The sequence below is a fragment of the Diabrotica virgifera genome, chromosome 9 (genome assembly GCF_917563875.1).
Source record: "Diabrotica virgifera virgifera chromosome 9, PGI_DIABVI_V3a".
Lineage (NCBI taxonomy): Eukaryota > Metazoa > Arthropoda > Insecta > Coleoptera > Chrysomelidae > Diabrotica > Diabrotica virgifera.
In genome coordinates, this window is record NC_065451.1 from 23,509,688 (window position 1) to 23,532,820 (window position 23,133).

Below are 23,133 nucleotides of genomic sequence, written 5' to 3' on the forward strand. Positions count from 1 at the left end.
AAATATCTCGAAAACTAATAACTGTACACATAGGGAATGTTATACAAAAATTATAGTATGGTAATGGTAATTTTCGATAATGATATAAAATACAGGTTGTTCTATTTAAAATTACTGAGAAAATAATGTAGTTGCGTTTTGACTCACCCTGTATTCAATATAAAGGAAATTAGCAAAACAACCATTTACGAAAATTTTGAGAATAAATAAAAAAATATGACCTCAATAAACCATTGACTTTGTGCTTGCTTTTATTTATACAGGTAGTTAAACTTGTTACGATTTTCATATAAACTTGGTTATAACTTTGTAAATACCCCGTATAACATACTAAACCTTTATATTTTTATCGAAAAGTTACGAAGATTTCGAATATAAAATAAAATACAGGGTGTTCTATTTAAAAAAACGTAAGTTTGGTCTGTCACTTTGTTATCGAACACCCTGTAACATTCTAACTAATTCTTTAATGTGAAGCTCAAAGTTCGCTACAATTTTTGTTATTAAGTTTTGTCGCTATACATTACTATAACGGATCTACGGAGCTTCACCCCACTAATTATTAATCACCCTGTATAATAGCAGTAAAATATTGCATTGTTAGCTAGTTCCAAGCTATCCTGAAAATTTCAGGTGTCTATTTAGCCTAGAACTATTTTTAAAATGGATTACAAAATTTGCGGAGTCCGTGACACCAACCAACCCAAGTATATAAAAAGGTTTTAAAATATATAAAACGCATTTCTTAATATGAGTTTTTAGGCAGTTACTATATTTATGTCAGTATATTATGTGCAAAAAATGAGCCCATTTTTCAGATACCCACGAGAAAAGCAGTTAATACCGACCTTTTTTGATCATGAGTCGCTAAATTTTCATGCTAGAAACTTTTTATTAATATTTTTGGAAAGATCTAATTGTATACTTAAAAAAAGATTATTTAAATTCTCCTCAAAAAATGCAAAGTTTTCCTGTTATTTGGCTTTGAAAATTAAATATTACGCATTTGACGAAAAAAGCTAACCTTTAACATGCCGTATCTTGGTTTGTATTGGTCTTAAAGATATTATAGAAAAAGAATTTGATTTGTGTTACTAAAAGATACAATTTTGATATCTACAGTTTTTTTGACTAAATGCATATTTTTCGAGGTATTCTCAAAAAACCCTCTAAAGAAGTTGATTTTTTCATCAAAAAACTGTTGTTCAAGCGCGAATAACTCGAAAAATATTAGTTTTACGAAGAAAATGTACAAAACATTTTTTCTTAGAATCATCAGAGGGGGTGGCAACCACCCCCAAGGTTTTAGCGGACAGGGGTATGATATAGAAAATAATCCTTGGAAAATAATCCTTCTGTGAAAATTTCAAGTATGTAAATCCATGCTGGACGAAAAAATTGCGAGCCAAAATGCTTCATTTCCTCGACTATAACCATTTTTTGCTAATGCACAATAATGCAAGACCTCACGTTCACTAACTGTAACCGAATATTTACAACAGGTAAACTAATCTTCGGACTTTGAATTGGCCATCGCATAATCCAGATTTTAACCCGAACGAACATGTGTGCGTTTGCCACCTCCTAGAACCTTACAAGAGGTAGAAACAGTAGCTCTCGAGATGTGGAAATATATTGATCAAGACCAAATAGCATAGCTCATTTGTAATATAAAAGTATCGAACATAAGCGAATTAATCAAAAAACAAAATGTTAAAAAAACCTAAGGCTGCAATTGAGTGTTAATTTAAGAATTTTATATGCTAGAATATTCCACAGGGTGTTCTGAACTTTAGGGAAAACACAGTATGATTGTTAGTCTAGTTGTCTAGCAACTAAATAGATTGTATGTTGTCTAGCAACAATATTATTACATCGATTTTCTTAAATAATAAGGCTATAACATACTAAAAAACTCGCCAAAATCGGACGGACAACAGATTTAGGAAATTCGAGACATCTAACATGTCTCATTTTTAAGGTGTTCCGTTAATTTTGCCGCTTACTGTACTTAAATCAAATTGGGATTCCGAGTGTGTACTTTAACGAGGTAACATCGCTTAGTCTTTTGCTAGTACTTATAGTGTTTTTGTGAAATTAACAAATTACAAGTAAGACCAGACTTTATCGTATATATTGATTAGTCTAATTGCATGTTGTTTTTTGAATCGAACAGTTAATTAGCAAATTGGTGAATTATTCAAAAACTTGGCCTGCTTCCAGTGGCGTAGGCCTACCAAATATGTATTTTCGGAAGAGAAAATATATAAAAACCTAACTAATACCAACAATTAATTAAACTGTTCGTCTACTTTTGACTACAAGGGTAGCGACAACCAAATTAGTCTCCTTACAGTTCAAACTTTCAAGATGTCACAAAATATTTAACAAACTTCTACACCAACTTCCTCATATGCAACCGCAACAAAAAAAATTCCGAGATCAAACTTCCCGAAGCGAGAACAAGCCATAGTATTACATGCCGATGAAAGTCTAAAATTGTTCGATTATGTCAAGGCAGTAGGTGACGCTATTGGTCCCAAACAAATCTTATTTGCATCTAGGATATCTAATAACAGAATCTGTATCTATTTATCAAACTCAGAACTCGTCGACAAACTTTTAAAGTCTCATCCTATGTTAACAGTAGGAAACTCTGTCATGAATGTCCGTAGACTAGTCTCTCCCACAAAAAGGATAATAATATCCAATTTATCTCCATGTATCCCACACGATCTTGCAGAAAATGCCATAAAAGATCTTGGGCTCCAACTGGCCTCCCCCGTTTCATTTCTAAGAGCAGGCATCCCCGGTGATGAATACTCGCACATCATGAGCTTTAGAAGGCAAGTCTATGTTTATACCTCTGATGACAATTTCAATCTGCAAACTTCATTAGTCATCACATTCGAAGGAATTGAAAACAGAATATTTTTGTCCTCAGACAAAATGGAATGCTTCATATGCAAGATGTCAGGGCACATTGCCTCAAACTGCCCCAATCCTCCACCCAATCATATAACACCCCAGACTCAGTCGTACATACCAACCCACGCAACAGATCCCACACCACTACAATCTCCTGTAGAACCCGCAATACCACCACATATCCCCACTTCAGAACTAAACAATGCTACACCCTCTAAAACGCCCGCATACAAACGTGGCCACTCTGAAGTCGAAAGTACTAGTGAGCAAACCGATATTCCCGATATCACATCCGTCACAAATCCGTCCGAGGATAACATCATGCCTCCCCCTAGTAATGATATTAAGAAACCAAAAAAGAAGCCCAGAACAAGTTCATCCTCAGAACGTTACCTTTCTGATTTAACAAAAGACTCTATCACAGAAGCCTTTAAGAAAACCTCAGAATCACTTGTTATTCCCCCAGAAAACTTGATAGCCTTTATCGAAAACACTTTTGGATGTAGTAACCCCTACGCTGAAGCTCTTAAGTTCACAGAAAATGTTCCAGGGCTAATTTCTAACATTCAAGCATTGCACCCAGCTTGTCAGGAGAGGTCTACGAAAAGTAGGTTAACCCGTCTAACCAAAAAACTGAGAAAGGCCTTGAACACTGATCCAGAAGACCCCGAAAATTTGTCCAACCCAAAGCTTTCCTCCGATCATACCGAAGACAACTATAATTCTGATAGTTCAGAATCATCCCAATCCTCTCAAATCAGCTCTTATTAATACTAGCATTATGTTAAGACTAATTCAATGGAATTGTGATGGGTTTTATCCCAGACTAGAACACTTACAAAAACTTATATCGGACTGTTCGCCCAATTTTATTTGTCTCCAAGAAACCAATTTCACCAAATCTCACAACCCTTATCTAAAAAACTACACCAGTTACAACTTTTTAAGACCTACACACCTACGAGCAAGTGGAGGCTCATCTATTTTTGTTTCTAACGATATCTTCCATCAAGAGTTTGACCTACACACAAGCTTAGAGGCGATTGCAATAACCGCATGGTGTCCCAACAAATTAACAATTTGTTCTATATATATTCCTCCAAACTATAACCTATTCAGTACAGAACTAAAAGATCTCATAAAACAACTCCCAAACCCCTTCATCTTAGTTGGAGACTTCAACGCACTCAGCACAACATGGGGCTCCCAGCGCACTTTTGGGAGAGGAAAACTTATAGAAGATATCATAAGTAACTCCAACATCAACCTCTTGAATACATGGAGCTCTACATATTTCCACATCCAGTCTGGAACATCTTCCTCCATAGACCTAAGTTTCTGCGATCCTGGAACTGCTCCTTTGCTTTAGTGGAAAACACTGAATAGCTTATACGATAGCAATCACTACCCCATCCTTATCTCAAGTCATATCACAGAAACTGCAGAAGTCAAAACCAAATGGAAAATTACCGGTGCAAATTGGAGTTTATTCAGCGATACTGTTGAGGACCTTTCAAACCAAGTAATTTTCAGGGAAAACATCGACGATGCCGTAGAGCAATTTAAAAATTGTATCCTAACTGCAGCTGACCAGTGTATAGGCAAATACACTATTAATTCCTCAAGAAAGACTGTCCCGTGGTGGAATGACTCCTGCAAACTAGCAACAAAAGAATACAAGAAGGCTCTTAATAGATATCGTAAAACCCGTAGCACTGAAGATCTTATTTATTTTAAGAAAATGCGTGCAAGATCCAAACGAGTTTTGAAGGAAAGCAAAAAAGAATTATGGAAAAAATTTGTAAACAGCATAACTTCAGATACCCCTCCCGCTCAAATGTGGACCAAAATCAAACAAATGAGAGGACCAAACACATATCGAAAAATACCCGCAATAACAGACGGAGATAACATCATTACAAATGATAACCAAATAACAGAAACGCTAGCCAAATACTTTCAAAACAAAACTAAGTCTGAACTCTCCGTTCCGTACCCCACAAACCACTCGCCACCTATCCGTATCCAAACCAATCCAATAAACCTTGCCTTCACCGAAGAAGAGCTAAATTTGGCAATATCATCAATGAAAAACTCGTCTGCAGGTCCTGATGAGATCCCATCTATTTTTCTCAAACATCTACATACAGCAACCCTCTCGAAGCTGCTCGCGCTCTTCAATAAGATATGGTTCAGCCAAAATTTTCCGAGTCTCTGGCGGCAGTCGCTTACCATACCGATAAGAAAAAATGACTCGTCCTCCAACGCTCCTAACGCCTACAGACCAATTTCACTAACATGCACAATGTGCAAACTACTAGAAAAGATGGTAAATAAACGTTTGCTTTGGTTTCTTGAAGAACACAGTCTGATAGATGTAGCACAATCAGGATTCAGACCCAATCGAAGTACGATGGATAACCTGGTACTACTACAATCAGAAATAACCGAAGCTATAGCAAACAAGAAGGATGTCGTCGCAGTTGCCTTAGATATAGAATGTGCCTTCGATACAATAAACAGAGCTGCTATCATCAAAAAGCTTGAGAAACTCAATTTAACGGGTAACATTCTCTCCTTTATAAACAATTTCTTACAAGAGAGATCATTCAAAGTGGTTGCAAACGGGAAAACATCTTCAACGTATATCTCACAAAATGGAGTTCCTCAAGGCTCAGTTCTAAGCCCCACACTTTTCCTTCTTAGCATTAACGATATAGGCTCTCTCGTTCTCCCTCCCGTAAAATACTCTATATACGCTGATGACCTCGTTCTCTATTGCCAAGGTAAAGTTATAAGAAGCATATGCTCTTTACTGCAAAATACTCTTAACAACTTTCTAAACTGGTCCGCCAAAATTGGAGTCAAATTTTCATCTAGAAAATCCAAAGTCATACACTTCACTAGAAGACATCACACTCACCCTCCTATACTTCACCTAAATGGATCTCCTCTTCAAGTGGTTGATAAACACAAATTATTAGGAGTAATATTCGATAAAAGACTTACATGGAGAGATCAGATACAGAACACAAGAACAAACTGCCTCAATAGAATCAATATCTTAAAAACTTTGGCTCACCATCAATGGGGTGCAGAAGAGGAAGTCCTCTTAAGAATTTACAGAATCTTGATCCGCTCTAGGTTGGATTACGGAAGCATTCTCTACATATCAGCGTCCGACACTCAGCTTAAAAGCCTGAATACAATTCACAACACCTCCTTACGCATTAGCCTTGGAGCATTTAAATCAAGTTCTTCTGAAAGTCTCTATATCGAATCTTCTGAACCCCCACTCTTTATAAGACGCCAACGCTTACTACTATCTTACTTCTCTAGAGTATCTGCTAATCCGAAAAATCCAGTCATTAAACTAATTAATACCCCCCACCCTGTTTCAGATAATACTCAACCTCGATCACATTCTTTGTCACAAATTTTAAAAACTCTGCTAAAAGATACAGATTTAACACTCACAACTCCTGTTACTACGTCCAGTATTCCTCCGTGGACCAAAAAGCTACCTACTGTCGTTACCAGCTTAAATCGATACAAAAAAGAAGAAACGCCCAGAACTCTCTTGGTACAGAAATTTCAAGAACTTATACATACACAGTACTATGACAAGATTCTTTACACAGATGCCTCCAAAGAAGAACATGCCGTCGGTTGTGCCGTTACCACCTCAAATACAACAGTAGCATCATATAGACTTTCTCCCAGATGCAGTATACACACAGCTGAACTGTACGGAATACTTAAGGCTTTAGAGTTGCCCACCACTAACGAGAAATCATTAGCGATATGTTCCGATTCTCTTGCTGCGATTGGTTCTATCAAAAATATATACTCCTTACATCCCATTGTACAGAGCATCCACAACATCTGCCAACAACAGTCAAAAAATGGTATTTCAGTAACCATCATCTGGATACCATCCCATGTTGGTATCAATGGAAATGAGAGCGCTGATCAAGCAGCAAAACAGGCCTGCTCTCTTGAAAATCTAGAAAACATGCAACTTCACCAAGATCTAAAGGCTAAAATCAAGAGCAATGTATTAAGCACCTGGCAAACACACTGGAACATGCAAAATACAAAACTACGCACAATCCAACGAACTGTTACCTCCATCACCATGCCCCAAATGAGCAGAAAAGACAGTACTATTATCAGAAGGCTCAGAATAGGTCACACTCGTCTTACACATGGATATCTGATGTCCTCTGAAAATCGTCCTCGTTGTGAACATTGTGATGAGCCATTAACAGTCCAGCACATATTACTGGAATGTGTCCAGCATAGAGTTCAAAGAGTCCACTACAACTTTCAAAACAATTTAAGTGACCTACTCGGTTCTACAAACATGTACAGTGCCATAATTTGTTTCCTAAAAGATTGTCACGTTTACTATTTAGTGTAATTGTAATATTAAGTTGTAACTTGTACAAAAACAAACTGTAATTATTGTATGTAAATAATATTGTAAAATTTTGTACCAGTGTCAATGGCCATTAGTTGCCGAGACACTTTAATTTAAATAAAAAAAAAAGCAAATTAATTGTAAAATGGAAGGATATGGAGACGAATAATGTATTTACATTATGGTATATTTTCGATGTGTAATTCGCATTTCCTGAATTTTTTTTCCGTCTGCTTTGTTTTTCGTCGTTTGGTTTATAGTTAGGGGACGCGACAGGCACGTTTTTACGGGCATTTTCGTTTCCTGACTTAAAAGCTATATCTTGTACGCCTTATTGGCCTGGTCACACGATTCTTTTATTCTCAGCTTATTGTTTCCTATCATTGCTTTTGTTTTTTATAAATGTCGATTTTTACTTTATTTTATGATTTATTAAGCATCATACAGTATTTATTGACTAAAAACGAAGTTTTTTGGGATAATTAGAGGTTTTCGGCGGTTATTGATAAGTAATGTTGATAAATGATCAGAGACTTATCTTTTACTACGCGAAAGTTATTAAAAAAGTGGCAACAATGTTAGAATCAAAAGGTGAATAATTACTACTAATTACAGTAGAATTGTCCATGCGCTAGTTATTCGGTCTGTGAATTATCCATATTATGATTTCACCACCACCGATTGGAGCACTGAGTGGAGCGCGCAACATTGCACGGTCCGGGAGCGCGAGCGTATCCATTAAGAGGAGCGCGAACATAGTGGATACGTGCCTTTAGGTGCAAGTAATGAGATGATTGCACCGGGATGTAAAAAGTAAAGACCGTATAACAATGTTGTGTCGTGTCAATGTCTTTGGCAATCACATACTGATTTCTTCTCCTTAGGTGCTTTCTCAATTACTGAAGATTGGCTATAACTACAGCAAACTGCTGTCTATCTTGAGCTGTTCTTAGTATCGAATGTGTGTCCTCGTATCCCCTCCAACTACTTGCACACACCGAATACTGACACTGACGGTGAATGATGGGACGATAGAAATGTCTTTGTTCTTTTTTTCAGCCATGTTCATCAATTGCTGAACCATTGGATCAGGATGTTATTGACAATGAAATGTGAATTTGTGTTGTTGCACTATATGTATACTTCGACTGCGGTTTCTTGCGACTATACTGTTTCTTTTGATGGCGAATAAACTGGAAGAATTGCTTCTCATCGAACAACTTAATGAATTGATGGACACTGCTTCAGTTCCATTCTCATAAGTAGGCTGATGAAGATGTTTTATGATCTTGTGAACAACAGATGAATCAGAAATTAAGGAAACCATAATAGATTCCTAAAAAATAAAAGCACAAAAACTGCCAAATGAAAATACAACTGTATCGCCAAAGCTGTACTCAAGAAAGTCGAGCGTAGCTGGTAACGGGATCTTACTCCTCTTGCTGGTAATATTCTCCCAGTCGGCTATTTGATTCTGCTTAGCGGCATTTTTTAATTTAAATAAACAATTGGATTGTGTTTATTTTCTTCGAAGATACCAAGATGCAATTCTTAAAACGTTCACTGTACTACTCGCGAAGTCGTTCGAAGTTCAGCAAGTACGAGAGTGTAGACAGGCACCTTATGCGACTTCGCTGTGCCTCGGCCTACTTCCATTCGGTGGCGGTTTTTGCGATCAAGTCAAAGGAACCGAAGTCCTTATCTCCCGGCGTGAATGTGTTCCTCGCGAAGTAGAACGAGTGTGTAGTGACGGGTACTTCGGACTTCGGTCAACTTTGCCGAAGTAACTTCGCCGAGAGTGTGGTGCTTGCTTAAAGTGTTTCTCTTTCCAAGATTTGTAAGACGCAAATTAAAGCTTTTTAGCAAATTGTTATGATAGATAGAGTGGAAAAAATGCTACAATATGAGTATATTGTCGAGGATGGTTCTATTTGGTATGAATCCATTTTAGTAATCGCCTATTATATTCTCTGTCTAATAACCTATACGCATAATACCATTTTTTAAATAATACTTTAACAATCAGAATATTATACATTCTATAAGTTAAAATGTTGACTTCGGAGCTAGGCTCCTCATTGGCGTGAAGGAATTTCTTCCAGTGAAGTAGTCCTAGATTGTTTTCATGTCAGCTGGCCATAGTTTCTTTAACCTTTGGGCAATTGGTGGTTGTACTAGCGGCTGTAAGACTGCGTTGGGGTGTGTTTCCATTTTCTCGTGGTGTTTGTTGTACCTATATTTAATGGCATCTGTGATGAACGGAGCCTTCAGATCTTCATGTAGTGCTAAATTCAACATGAACCAAGGTGCATTCGTAATCATGCGCAGTATTTTTGATTGGCTCCTTTGGATGATAGCAATATTAGATTTGCTTGCACATCCCCAAAATAATTTAAGAAAGAATTTTGTATACTAGATTAGCAATGAATTGGCCTATAATTTTGTCATTCCGTCTTAATTCCAGCATTACATAATACTTAAATTTATGTATAAAATTATCATTTACGGAAAAAGAAAACAAAGAAGCTGCTTTGTTTTTACTAACCTTTTAGCTGATATTCTGATATATATACACAGGATGGTGTCTTTTAAAATTGTTTATATAAACATTTTAATCATGTCCACACAAGAAACTATCTAAGTATAAACAAGTGATACAGCTGAGATCTACTCTTCATCTTGTGGTGCAATTTGTAACATGTGATATAGTTAAGATAAAAAGGCGCGAAGATGATCTAATAAGGTCGAATTCGTTAGACTATCAGCAACTATTAAATGAAAACAACATTACATGAACATTTAGAACGAAAAAATTAAATCTTTGATGTTTAAAAGAGTTGTTGGTTGCAAATGATAAAATATAAACTAATAAAATAAGCATGTTTTGTAGATACTAGTCTAGGAGGTAGCATTGAATTTTATAAATACACTCACCGGCACAAAATTCCGCCACCCAAAATTTTTTATGTTTGACAACTTTATTATTTGTGCTCCAATTTTCAAGATTCTTGCACCAGTTTGTAGGTACATGTATTGATGTTTGGTATTATTCCAGTAACAAACAAATTTTGCTTTTATGGTATTATACAGGGGTGAATGGAAGCGTTGCATTTTCCCCTAACTTTAAAAAAAATCTGTGGAAAAATGGAAGAGCTGCATTTGTTTCATAGTCCTGTCATATTATCCCGGAAGCATCACTAAAATTTTGTTTTTTGGATTATCCGAATATCTCTTTTCTTGTAAGAGCTGTACTATTTTTTGTAAATAAAAACACTGATTGACTCATAAAATTGAGGTTGGATTGATAAGATTAGAATGGCAGTCATGCAGCCGAGATCTCAATCCTATTGAGCATTTATGGGATGAATAAAAAAAGCTATTCGCTGTCATCCTAGGCTTCCAGAAAATTTGGTACAGTTATGGCCCTGTTAGAGGAATATCGGGCTATTCCCCAGGCAACGATAACACATCTTTATTCGATGCCAAACAGATTGCGAGTAGTATTTGCTGCAAGAGGTGGACATACCCGCTGTTGAATTGTTTTGTTGGTAATTTTGTTTTGTTTTGTTCATTTTAGTGCGCTTGATAATTTTAATTAAATAAACCTTCAAAGCAAGTTGTTATTTACAGCTCTTACAATAAAAGAGATATTCGGATAATTCAAAAAAACAAAACATTAGTGATACCTCCAGGATAACACAAAAGGAGTATGAAACAAAATTAGCCCTCCAATTTTTCCACAGAATTTTTTAAAGTTAGGAGAAAATACAACGCTTCCATTCACCCCCGTATAATGTTATCTAAGCAAAAAAAATTTATTACCGGAATAATAACAAAGACATCAATACATGTAGGTACCTACAAACTGATGCAAAAATCTTGAAAATCGGAGTACAAAAAATAAAGTTATAGATTGTCAAACTTAATCAAAAATTTTGGATGGCGGAATTTTGTGCCGGTGAGTGTATATTCCAATGGAAAACATAGGCAAATCTTTTTGTGTAGACATGTCTCTGTTTGCTTTTCATGCCTCCAGTAAATCATCGTTTTCGTGGCCTTCCCACTGATCATCATCCTATTGGAGAACCGTCTCTCGTCGTCCTTATGATTCAGTGAATTTGTACTCTACGAGCCCCCTAGTGGGAAAGTTTTGGGGTAGTTCTGATTTCTTTCATTATATATGGATTTTGGGCTGCTGAATCCGAAACTGCGGACAAAATTTCGTGACGGTACATTGAAAAAATCACGAAAAAAGCGATAAATTCCTGCTTTTTCCCGCTTTTTTGCTTAAATCTCGAAAACTATTAACTTTTAGTCTATGGTGTGTTAACAAAAATTAAAGTACATAAAATTATCTACAAATATCAGTATTTACTTTTTTTTTCAGATGAACCTTTCGGTCTAAATTGCAAGTTGAAATTTGCTAATTTTCAACGGTCTCTGTAAAACCCACGTTTTATATTCCAAAACTTTATTTTTATTAGAATGCTGTCATTTGATACATGTCTGCTAGTTTTCTGCACAAGTAATTAAAAAGAAAAAAAAGTCGAAATTGTACAAATTCAGTATCACAACAGGCCAGACAGGGGGCCACGTTCTGCAAAGAGTTACAGCTTTAATTTAAATTCTTCTGGCGCATATTTTACAATATTTTTTACATCATTAGAAAGAATCACTCTTCTGTCTAAGTTGAACAAGATCTCCTCTAATTGATCCACCATTGTTGATGATAGGGCCATTGACTTAATCACTATTTTGGCCAGAGTTCCGTGAGCCAACATATGAGCTCGTACTGCCCTTGTGTAAGCGTGACCAGACATAATTTTTTCGGTTGATTTTGCCGCATATATGGTATTGAAAAGTTCAGTCAATCCACCACTTTGCATAATGTAACCAATTGCCCCCATGAAGGACTTGACAGATCAGGATCATCGGGACGACTAGCAAGGATGTCTCTTGCCTTGAGGTAGAGGGGTTGGTCAAATGTCACCAGACATGTAACTTGCTTCAAGGATTTAGTTTTCTTTACTCCGTTCAACAATTCTGTAAATATTGTATCATAATCACTTGGAGGAGCGTTGATAAATAGCTGGTAAACAATAAATGTTAGTTCATATGGCATGTTTGTTGTGACAGCTTCCATGAATCCATTCCATCCTAAGAGGCCGGGAATATCTCTACTTTTTCCATAGAGCCACAGAAGATCAGGCACAAATGGAGTCACAGTTTCAGTTGGTGTGAACATTCCCTTCGGATCTATTATCTTGATTTCTGATAAACCTTGAGGTTTTGTCCTTTCAAAATGAATTAGTTGAACAGCTCCCTGACTTGCATAAATCTCAGGAGTTTCGTTTTTAACCTAGGAATGGATTGGTTAGGTGCTACTGCATGTTTTGGTGCAATACAAGAAATGCCACCCATGAAGTAAAAAGTGTTTTATCCGTCGATTGTATGTACTTTAAAATCAGCGTTATCGTACACCTCCTGTGTAAAGCACGGCTGGAACAAAACCCCAAAGAGGAAACTACATCAACCAATTTTCTTGATCCGTACTTTTTGTAGAGCAACACGGCCAACCCTACAAGGACTGGTGAGACGAATGATCTGGGCCTTACCGCCGCTACAAGACTATGAGCATGCTTTTCTTCTTCCAGTTATCATACTCCCCACGTTTTTTATGAAGTACAACTTTTTCCGTAAATGTACGTAGTGTTTCAGGAATTAGTTCTTAATTTCCTTCTAAAAACTTATCCGGTGGGAGGTATTCCTGTGTCTCATAAACCTGGCTCCAGACATCCTCAACAATAATGGCAGCCGTCTGAACAATCCGTAGTCTTTCCTCTTTTTCATTTTTAACGCTTGTTGGTACCAAGCGTCGTTCAAGATTTTGTAACCTGTGTCTTTGAAACAAACGACCGACTTCTTGTTTCGGGACATGGTAATAATTATATCGCTTCCGTATTTTTTGAGTAGATGAGCTTTGGCTGTCTTTTTGTCAGGACGATATTTACCCTTTATTTGGTCGGTCAACTCATCGAGCAAAAATTGGCACTCCCCATCCCTATTCTCTAAATAATTGTAAACATCTTGCATTGCCCTTTCAACATCATCGGCAAATTGACCCGATTTTTTAATCTTTTTTTGAGTGATTGGGCGATTGTACAGTTTTCTCATGCATAAACTATGATACCGGCAATCAGAGGCTACTAAGTCTGAGACAGGCAAAAGGCGTTTGATTATGGCTTTGCCATACTGATCATCACGTTCTTTTGCTCGTTTTATAACAGTTTCTTTAAATTTTAAAATTCGAACGTGATACACCATATTGCGGTTGGTTGTCTTTTTACTTTGCTGTTCTATAAAATCAAGTGTTATGACGAGACCACACATAAAACATTGAGTTTTGAAATTAAAAGGTGGTGCAGTAGAACGTCTTTGAACTTGCTCCCTATCCTCCTCAACTTTCTTCAAGTAAGCGTTAATCATTTTTACATCATTGTAATGTTTGCGACCTCACGCTATTAACAGCTTAATTAATCTTAAGGTAGACTTCCGCACCAAGCGACCGAGACAGGAGACCGCGACAGGCGACAGATAGGTCGCGATAGACGATAGTTGGTCACTGGTCTCGGTCTCGGGCTGCAGAACTACCCTGATATATTTGCATTGAGAGCAGTCGTGGGGAGACCTCGCCTATCTGTCGCCTGTCGCGGTCTCCGGTCTCGGTCGCTTGGTGCGGAATTCTACCTTTACTCTGTCATTAAAAAAAGAAGAAATATTGGAAATAATTCTTATTTATTTATAAGTAGTAGAAATGTATTATGTATTTATAAGAATCTAGGAGAAATTTATCAAATGACAGCATTCTAATAAAAAATAAAGTGGGTTTTGCAGAGACCATTCAAAATTCGCAATTTTCAACTTGCACTTTAGACCGAGCGGTTCGTCTTAAAAAAAAGTAAATAGTGATATTTGTAGAGAATTTTAAGTACTTTAATTTATATTAACAGATCATTTACTAAAAGTTAATAGTTTTCGAGATTTAAGCAAAAAAGCGAGAAAAAGCAGAAATTTTTCACTTTTTTCGCGATTTTTTCAATGTTCCGTCACGAAATTTTGTCCGCAAACCTCATATTCGGATTCAGCAGCCCAAAATCCATATATAATGAAAGAAATCAGAACTACCCCAAAACTTTCCTAGTCAAAACACAATTTTATTGAATCATTACTACTCTGTTGTTATTCGGCTTATACAGGTTGTTTCATTAATAATTGTCCATATTATAGTAACTGGAGAAACCTTAGCACAAATTACGAAGATTTAACCTAAAACACTTATCATTACTTAAATCATATGAATAATATCATAAATTAATCAAAATAACTGTGCCGTTTCATATTTAACTTCAAATATCGATACATTTTTGACAAAGTAACTTAAGTGACATTTTATGTTTTTCCATTAAACTAAAGCTATTATTGTTTAGAAGGTACTGCCAAAGTGTAGTAAGCCTAGAATTAATTCAAAAATAATATGTCTAGGCTTACAAGACTCCGGCAGTACCTTCTAACAATATGAGCGTTTGTTTAATGGAAAAACATGATTCGCCAAAAATGTCACTTACGTTACTTTGCCAAAAATATATCGATAATATTTCTAAAACTAATGACTTTATCGCTACCAATGAGGAATATATTATTTACGTAGAAAGTATTAGAGAATCTAAAAATGGCACTAAAATAGTAATTCCACCAGTGGCGTAGAATTTTAGAAGGGTCAACCATTCACCATCCCCTGTCGTACGCCTCTGGTAGTAGCTAGAAACGTTTGTTCATCATAATTTAGTAGGGTGTATAATAGTCGCACTTTCTGCCAAGTATGAAAAGGATACGTCGAATAGTTTTAAAATGCTGAGCAAAAATATTTTTTTAATTTTTAGATAAAACACCTTGTAACTCAGTAAGGGACCACATTTTATTTAAGTGTTTTAGGTTAAATCTTCGTATTTTGTGCTAAGGTTTCTCCAGTTACTATATGGACAATTATTAATGAAACACCCTGTATAATGGTTTCATTTTACTCTTCTCTTTCTTACCCAGTACTTCATGTTCTCCACCTTACATATCCGTCATATATCTGTATTTTTAGCTCTGCCCCATAGTGTTTTCCCATCGATTTTTCTAAGAGCATATCTGCTGTTTTTAACATTCTTTTTGTACTTTCTGTATCATGTGTAATGTTTCTGTCGCGTATGTCATTATTGTCTTGATGACTGTTTTGTCAATTATGCCTTTAATGTTTAATTTTCTGGCCTTTACATTAAATTGGTGCATCATTTGCAAAATCATCTTTACAAGAGATTAGTTTGCGTCGCCTGTATAGCAGATTATTTTAAGTTGTTTTTCTCTCATTTGTTATCCCTTATTTCAATCTTACTTTTTATATTATTTCAACCATGATCAGGTTAAACAATAGAGGGCTCAGGAAATCACCCTGTCTTATCTCATTGCCGGCTTCAATTGAGTCATTTAGTTCATCTTCTACTTTTACGTTTATTGTGTTGTTCTCGTAGATATTTTCAATCGTTTTGATTATTCCTAGAGGTATCTCTCTTGCCTACAATAGGGATGTTCACAAAAAATTTAATAGTCATTTTAAACATGTAAAACGATTAAGAAACACCCTAGGAATAATTGTCTAGAATATTAAGAAAATAAAAAAATCGTTTCTATGAAAAAACTTCATTAGAAATCTAGCATTATTTTAAATTTTAAGAAAACGCTTCTGACGTCACTAGTCGTACTCGTATCCAGCGCGCGCCATGTCCACAGTCCACAGTATTGTTTCTCTTTGGGTACCTGTTTGACGTTACATTTGTATTTTGTCCTCTTATTGTTTTATTACGGTTACGTCAGTGAGAACTGAAAGTCCGTGGTGTACAGACGTGTTTACAATTGCTCTCTAAAATATATAGTTTCGTGCCATTGATTGTTTTTAATTAATCAAACAGTAAGTCTTTTTTGGATCTACTACATACATTAGTTTAATTAACAACTTCAAAAAAACATAAACCTGCACCTCATTAGAAGAATGTCTTCAAAATCTCTGTGCTTATATTGCAATAATTTGTTAATGGAGATCGATAGCCAGGTCTCTTGTCTAAGTTGCAACAAATTATGCCATAAAAGATGTGCTCGATCAGAATTAAATGGTTGCAATGAAACATCCGTATCATTTGAGAACTGGCATTGTAATACCTGTAGACCCTCTCCGAATAACATTACTCTTCAGAATGAACCATCTATGTCTTCAGCCTCGCTACTCAGCAACCATCAGTTTGATTTACTTATGGACAAATTATCCATTCTCACAAATTCTGTGACAGAATTAAATAACAAGTTTTCTACACAATCACAAATGCTTGAAAACTGCATGAAGGATGTATCCGCTCTTCGTGATGAAAATAATCTTCTTCGTGAAAAAGTTAGTTCCTTGGAAAAACTAGTGAACTCTCCAACTCCGTCACAAGATGATATATATTACGAAACTACTCAGCGTTTGAAGCGGGAAAAGAACGTCCTACTCCTAGGAGTTCCTGAAAGATCACCCGAAGATGACGCTCGCATAATTAAAGAAGTAATTACGCACTTATCTCCGAATTCTGCGAATTGTATCCAGTCCGGCTATCGTCTTGGAAAAAATACTAATAATAACAAACCTCGTCTTTATCGTGTTATTTTTGGGACTCCTAAGGCTGCATTGGACGTTTTGAGAAACAAGAAGAATATTTCTCGTAATTTATATCCTTCAGTTAAGATAATCTCTGATATGACACCTAAACAGCGTCAACATCTAAATGATTTACGTGCAGAACTAGAGTTACGATTAAAAACTGAAACAAATCTCACTATTAAATATGTTTATGGAGTTCCGCAAATCGTTCAAATACTATCCAACAAAAGAGTTCGCGAGGAAGAGTCTTCACCTAACCGAGAGTCTGGCCTAAAAGTTGTAAAACCTGCCTCCTCGAAATCTGAATAGCAATCAGTACACATTGTTTTTTGGAACTCACAAGGAATTAATAGTGTTAATGACTTTTTAAGTGATTTCAATGATATACCCATTCTTTGTTTATCGGAAACATGGGTTATTACCGAAAATATAAAATTTTCAAATTATTTATCTACTTACTCATGTGCCAGTTCAGTTGCCATAAAAGAAAAATCCTTGGGTAGGGCTAGCGGTGGTCTATCAATTTTTTGTAATCCCAACCTTTCTTCTGTTTGTATTGATAAATCACCTTGGTGGATCTTTTGTTTAATATCTAGCAATAATTATAAATTTGTAGTCTGTAACGTTTATTTTAAACCTAGTCTAAGTATTGAATATTTATTGTCACTATTTCAGGAGGTGTTATCTAATATTTTAGAGAAATTTAATGATACACCTATAATTATTGGAGGAGACTTTAACTCCCGTGTTTCAGACAATGACGTATCCCCTCCTGAAATATTTGAAAACACAAATTTTTTTGACGAGAGACAAAGTTTAGATACTGTAATTAATGCAAAAGGTAGATGCCTTCTTGATTTCATGAATTTTAACGGGTTCTGTCTGTTAAATGGTAGGTGTATTTCTGATCGGCCTGCAAAATTTACTTTCGTCGGCCCTATGGGCAAGAGTACAATAGATTTAGTTTGGGTAAATAACTCACATTTGCACTTTGTTAATGATGTTTACGTAAATACAACGTGTACTTTATCAGACCACTTTCCTGTTTCATGCTTTATAACTCAAACGTATCTCTCACCTATGAAAGAAACTATAATAAAAAATAAAACTATTTTTAAGTTAAATGAATCTTTAGTTTTGTCTTATAAACTAAACATGCAAAATTCGGCGGGGGTGCACATAATTCATGATGTCGAAATGGCAAACAAAAACCTGTTGGATAATATTTATAAAACAGCTGATAATCTTGGGCTGTCAAAAAGTATAATCGCTCCTAACAGACCTAATAAACACAAACCGTGGTATGATTGTCAATGTAGAGATCTAAAGAAATCAGTTAAAAGTAAACTCAAAATTTGTCAACAAAACAATTTCTCAAATCAAACTAAAAACGAATACTTAATTATTAAAGCAGAGTATAAAAAATTATTAAAAGTAAAAAAAACTGAATTTCAACAAAATATTATTGGTAATATTTCCAACTCTACTGATTCAAAAACTTTTTGGTTTCATATTAAAAGAGCTCGAAATATTTCAAATAGTTACATATCTTTACCTGCTGCAACATGGGAAACATTCTACTCTGAAATTATGGGAGCCGGGATAGTGGACACAACCCTCTATTTCGATGCGAGGAATCCGTATTTTGATAATCCTATTACCACCAATGAAATTTACTTAGCTTTAAATTCCTGTCAAAACAACAAAGCTCCAGGATCTGATAATATTCCCTATGAGTTTTACAAATACTTACCAAATAACTGGATCTTATACCTTAACTCATTTTTCAATACTATCTTCAACACTTCCACTTTTCCTAATAGTTGGTCGAAAATTACTCTAAAAATGCTCCACAAAAAAGGTCCCTCTAACGATCCTTCCAATTACAGGGGAATTGCTTTAGTAAACTGCATTACTAAAGTATTCATGCAAATTATTTTGAACCGTTTAGTCAATTGGGTAGAATCGTTTAATATACTTCCCGAATCCCAATCTGGTTTTCGTAAAGAACGTGGTTGTTACGATAATGTCTATACTCTTACATCCATCATTCAATTTCGTCTCCGATTTAAAAAGCGCAAGCTATTTGTATTGTTTGTTGACTTTAAGCGGGCTTTTGATTGCATTAACCACGCGTTGCTCTGGTCTAAACTTTTTGCTTTGGGTATTAGCTCTAAAATTGTACTTCTACTTAAATCTTTCTATTCTAATGCTACCTTTAGGGTTAATGCTGACGAGCAATATACTAAATCGTTTAACATTTGTGAGGGCGTGTTACAGGGAGAAGTCCTCAGTCCCTTGTTATTTGCGTTATTTCTTGCAGACATCGAAGATTTTTTTAAAAGCCGCGGAGCAGAAGGCATCAATGTTAATAACGTAAATGAAACTCTTATGCTTTTATACGCTGACGATTTGGTAATATTAGGTCACTCGGAGATCGATATATCAAAAAAATTAAAAATGTTGGAGGATTACTGCAGGCAAAACAAACTTACTGTCAATACTGCTAAAACTAAAATTATGTGTTTCTCTAGGGGTCCTTATAACTTAAAAAATAATATTAAATTCACTTTCAATCAATATCCCATTCTATTAACTAACACCTATAATTACCTTGGAGTGACTTTTGCCTCTTCGTCTCTATTCCGTGAAATGGCAGATGTGAGTAATGCGAAAGCTAAACAAGCAACTGGAGCACTTATACCTGTTCTAGCTAAACTTAAAATTGACTGCATGCAAACGAGGCTACAACTTTTTGATGCATTAGTAACAAGTACAATCTCCAATTGTATTTCTGTATGGGCACTCCGTTATGTAGATGTTCTCGAACAAGTTCAAGTACAATTCCTAAAACGAATTCTTATGCTTCCCATATCCACACCCGGTTACATAGTCAGAGTGGAATGCGGCAGAGTCAAACTCTTGTATAATATATTCAAGTGGACACTAAACTGGTTAAAGAAAATTTATATGATGGACGATTCCCGTTACCCCAAAATGTGCTTTTTTCGTCAACTACAACTGATGGAGACCGATAGCAGGTATAACTGGGCAGCGCAGGTAAAATCACTTTTTACTTTTATTGATGCTGAACCTATTTGGAATAATCTCTCCCTTCATTCCCTACAACTGAATAGAAAAGCCTTGTTAATCAAATTTAAAAATAAGCTCTCAGAATTAGATATTTCTCTTTGTCAGCAATCCAATTTTCTCCCCTTATATAAACACCTAGCTCTTTCCGAATTAAGTCAAAAATACTTATGCCTAAAAATGCCCATCCAGATTACAAGAACTATTGCACAGCTTCGATTATGTAATTCATTCTGCTTAACGTTCACTTATAAGGATTCTACATATAAAATTAATCCTAATGAAATCTGTACTATTTGTAACAATAAGGAGTTAGAAACAATTGAACATATACTTTTTGATTGTCCAATATATTCTTGTATGAAACAATCATCCATTAATTATATAGCCGATATTGATACTGTAACTCATACCTTAAATAACATTACAGTGTATTCAGCTAAAATAATAGCTGGCTATATCTGGAATGTTCTAAAACTTAGGTCTTTCATCATAAATGAATAGTTAAATACGTAAATTATACTTTGTATCTTTAATTAATTCTTATATAACTCGTTGTTTTTTTTTTTTTTTTTTTTTTTTTTTTTATTTATTTCTTTCTTTTGTTTATCCCTAAAATAAACATATTGTGTGTTTCTTGGGATGAAAAGGGAAAAAAAAAAAAAAAGGAACGAAATATTTGTTCTCACCCTTTCCATAAAATTGTAAAATTTTAAAAGGAAATAAATGTATCTATCTATCTATCTATCTATCTATTACGGTTACGTGGAGTTTTATGGTGAATTTGTTTAGTTTAAAGTGGATAGACTGTTTCTAAGGACATATATTTTGGGTGGTACAAATAAATAAATAAAGTGAAAGGTTTTAAAATAGCTGACTCGCTTAACCTACGTACGGTACATGTAACAATGGTGTTTGATTTCTTGTCATCTTGTAAAGAAATAAATCAACCACAGAGTAGCGGAATGTTTATTTTAATAAGGTACAGGGGTGAAAAAAAAAGAGAAAAGGACAACGCACACATCTTATGGAAAATATAATGTCACTCAAATTCAATAAAATTTATACGAATAGATTCGTTTTAAATTAACGATCAATTCTTATCATTGCGCCAACTTTTAATTATGATTAATTACGGCGCAAATTGCAATTAAAGTTTATCGAAATCACATTTTTGGAGTCTATAAACGTGTCAGTTATAATCACTATTGCTCTGGGTGCTATTCAAAACAGCTTAAACCCCGCTGGGCCTAAGCGGATTAGTGAAACTATTATAATAAGATGCTTAATAGCCCGAGAAGATTTATGAAGTACCCATAATTTGGGTATTTTAAAATATTTTTTCTCTCTCTAACTTATGTACCTACCCATTTGATTTCAGATTGATTCATATCAATTTCTGCAAATTGAAACGAATATATTCATATAAATTTTATCGAATTTGATTGACATTATATTTTCCATAAGATGTGTGCGTTGTCCTTTAGTGTGATTTTTAATTTCAAATATTTCATTCAAAGGAGACTTTTTGTTTATTCTAATGTCCTTTTGACCCTCAGTAATAATGTAATCTTTAATTCTGTGTTCAAATTGTTCAAAAATATTTATTAGTTTTCTCAGGATTTGAAAAAGTTAATGCATTTAAATATCATTTGCATAGATTTTGCCCTACTAATTTAAATGATGTCTAGTTTATAGGGTCTGTCGGTAATAGGTACTTACTTTTTTACTATGTTATGGACACCAAGTCTTTTAAATTAAACCTCCAGACAAATTGAAAGATCATAAACTATATAAGGTACTTTTTATTTTTGTAAAAATTTTCTTGCTAACCGATTTCGTTGCCTGGATATTTAGAAACAGATGTCCAAAATACGAAATTTTCGACTGTAGGTATTAAGAATTTTTATAATTTATTTTTTTTTATGACCAAGCTAACTTAAATCTAAAACATATCATAGAATTGGCTAGAAATGAGTACTTAATTTAAAAACCCATTTATTTAGGAAAAGATCCATAACTTACAATAAAGAAGTGATCTTCGCAAGAGAAAAGCTTGGTTTTTATTGATACATATACTTCTTTTGTACGTTTCTTTTTACGATTTAAATTAGCTGGAACTGTAATAAAAATCTTGTCAGAATTGGTTTTAGAGGTATTTACACACCAAGGAACAAAACACCACTTATTTGGTTTCATTTTTACTAATTAAATACGTAAAGAACTGCACACATTCAAATACACTTCGTAAATAAGTATACAAAACTAGTCTTCGATCAAAGGCGATACGACTGCTGACGTCACAGACCGTAGCCACGCTGCAGGGTACCTTTTTTCCACCCTCCAAGAAAATCAACATTAGGAACTCATTTTTCTTAAAAATATACATTTTTAAACAGTTATATGATTGTTACGTTTTTATATACCTTATAATCTATTGAATTTAACTATATTTAAAAATGAGTGAACATCCCTATTGTGGTTAACATTTTTTAATTTGAGCTTGTCAAATGCCTTCTTGAGCTTCACGGAACATAAATGTGCCGGTTTGTTGTATCATAACTAAATTTTTTTGCACTTGCCTCATTATAAATATCATTTTAGTTGTTAATATCGCAAATTCTGGTTAGACAAGAAGCAAATTTTTTTCAATCCTCGATTTAAAACAAGGTTATTTCCAAATATGTACCACTGGAAGAGACAAGCAGCCCAGTAACAGCATTTGAGCTGGTTACTTGATATACAATTTTAAATTGTAATCAGTATTTATAACACTATCTCCCGGGCTAGACACTCCATGTTGTTTACTTAATTGTTGACTGATAATATATTCTTTTTGTTGCAGTTAAAAATTTATCGATATACTCTTAAGAAAAAAAATCTACAGCAGTTGCTAGTGGGTAAGTATAACAATCTATTAATAGCCTAGAAATTATCTAATAGTTGTCAGACATTTTGG

The 23,133-nt window shown here is 34.9% G+C and overlaps 1 protein-coding gene across 1 annotated transcript in view; it reads left to right on the top strand.

The window, feature by feature from the left end:
* The window catches only part of LOC114324317 (rab5 GDP/GTP exchange factor), a 117,175-nt gene that overhangs the window by 24,141 nt on the left and 69,901 nt on the right, over positions 1-23,133 (top strand). The window contains exon 2 of the mRNA XM_028272122.2: positions 23,020-23,074. The gene's annotated coding sequence lies outside the window, so the exon portion shown is untranslated. The remainder of the gene's footprint in view (positions 1-23,019; positions 23,075-23,133) is intronic.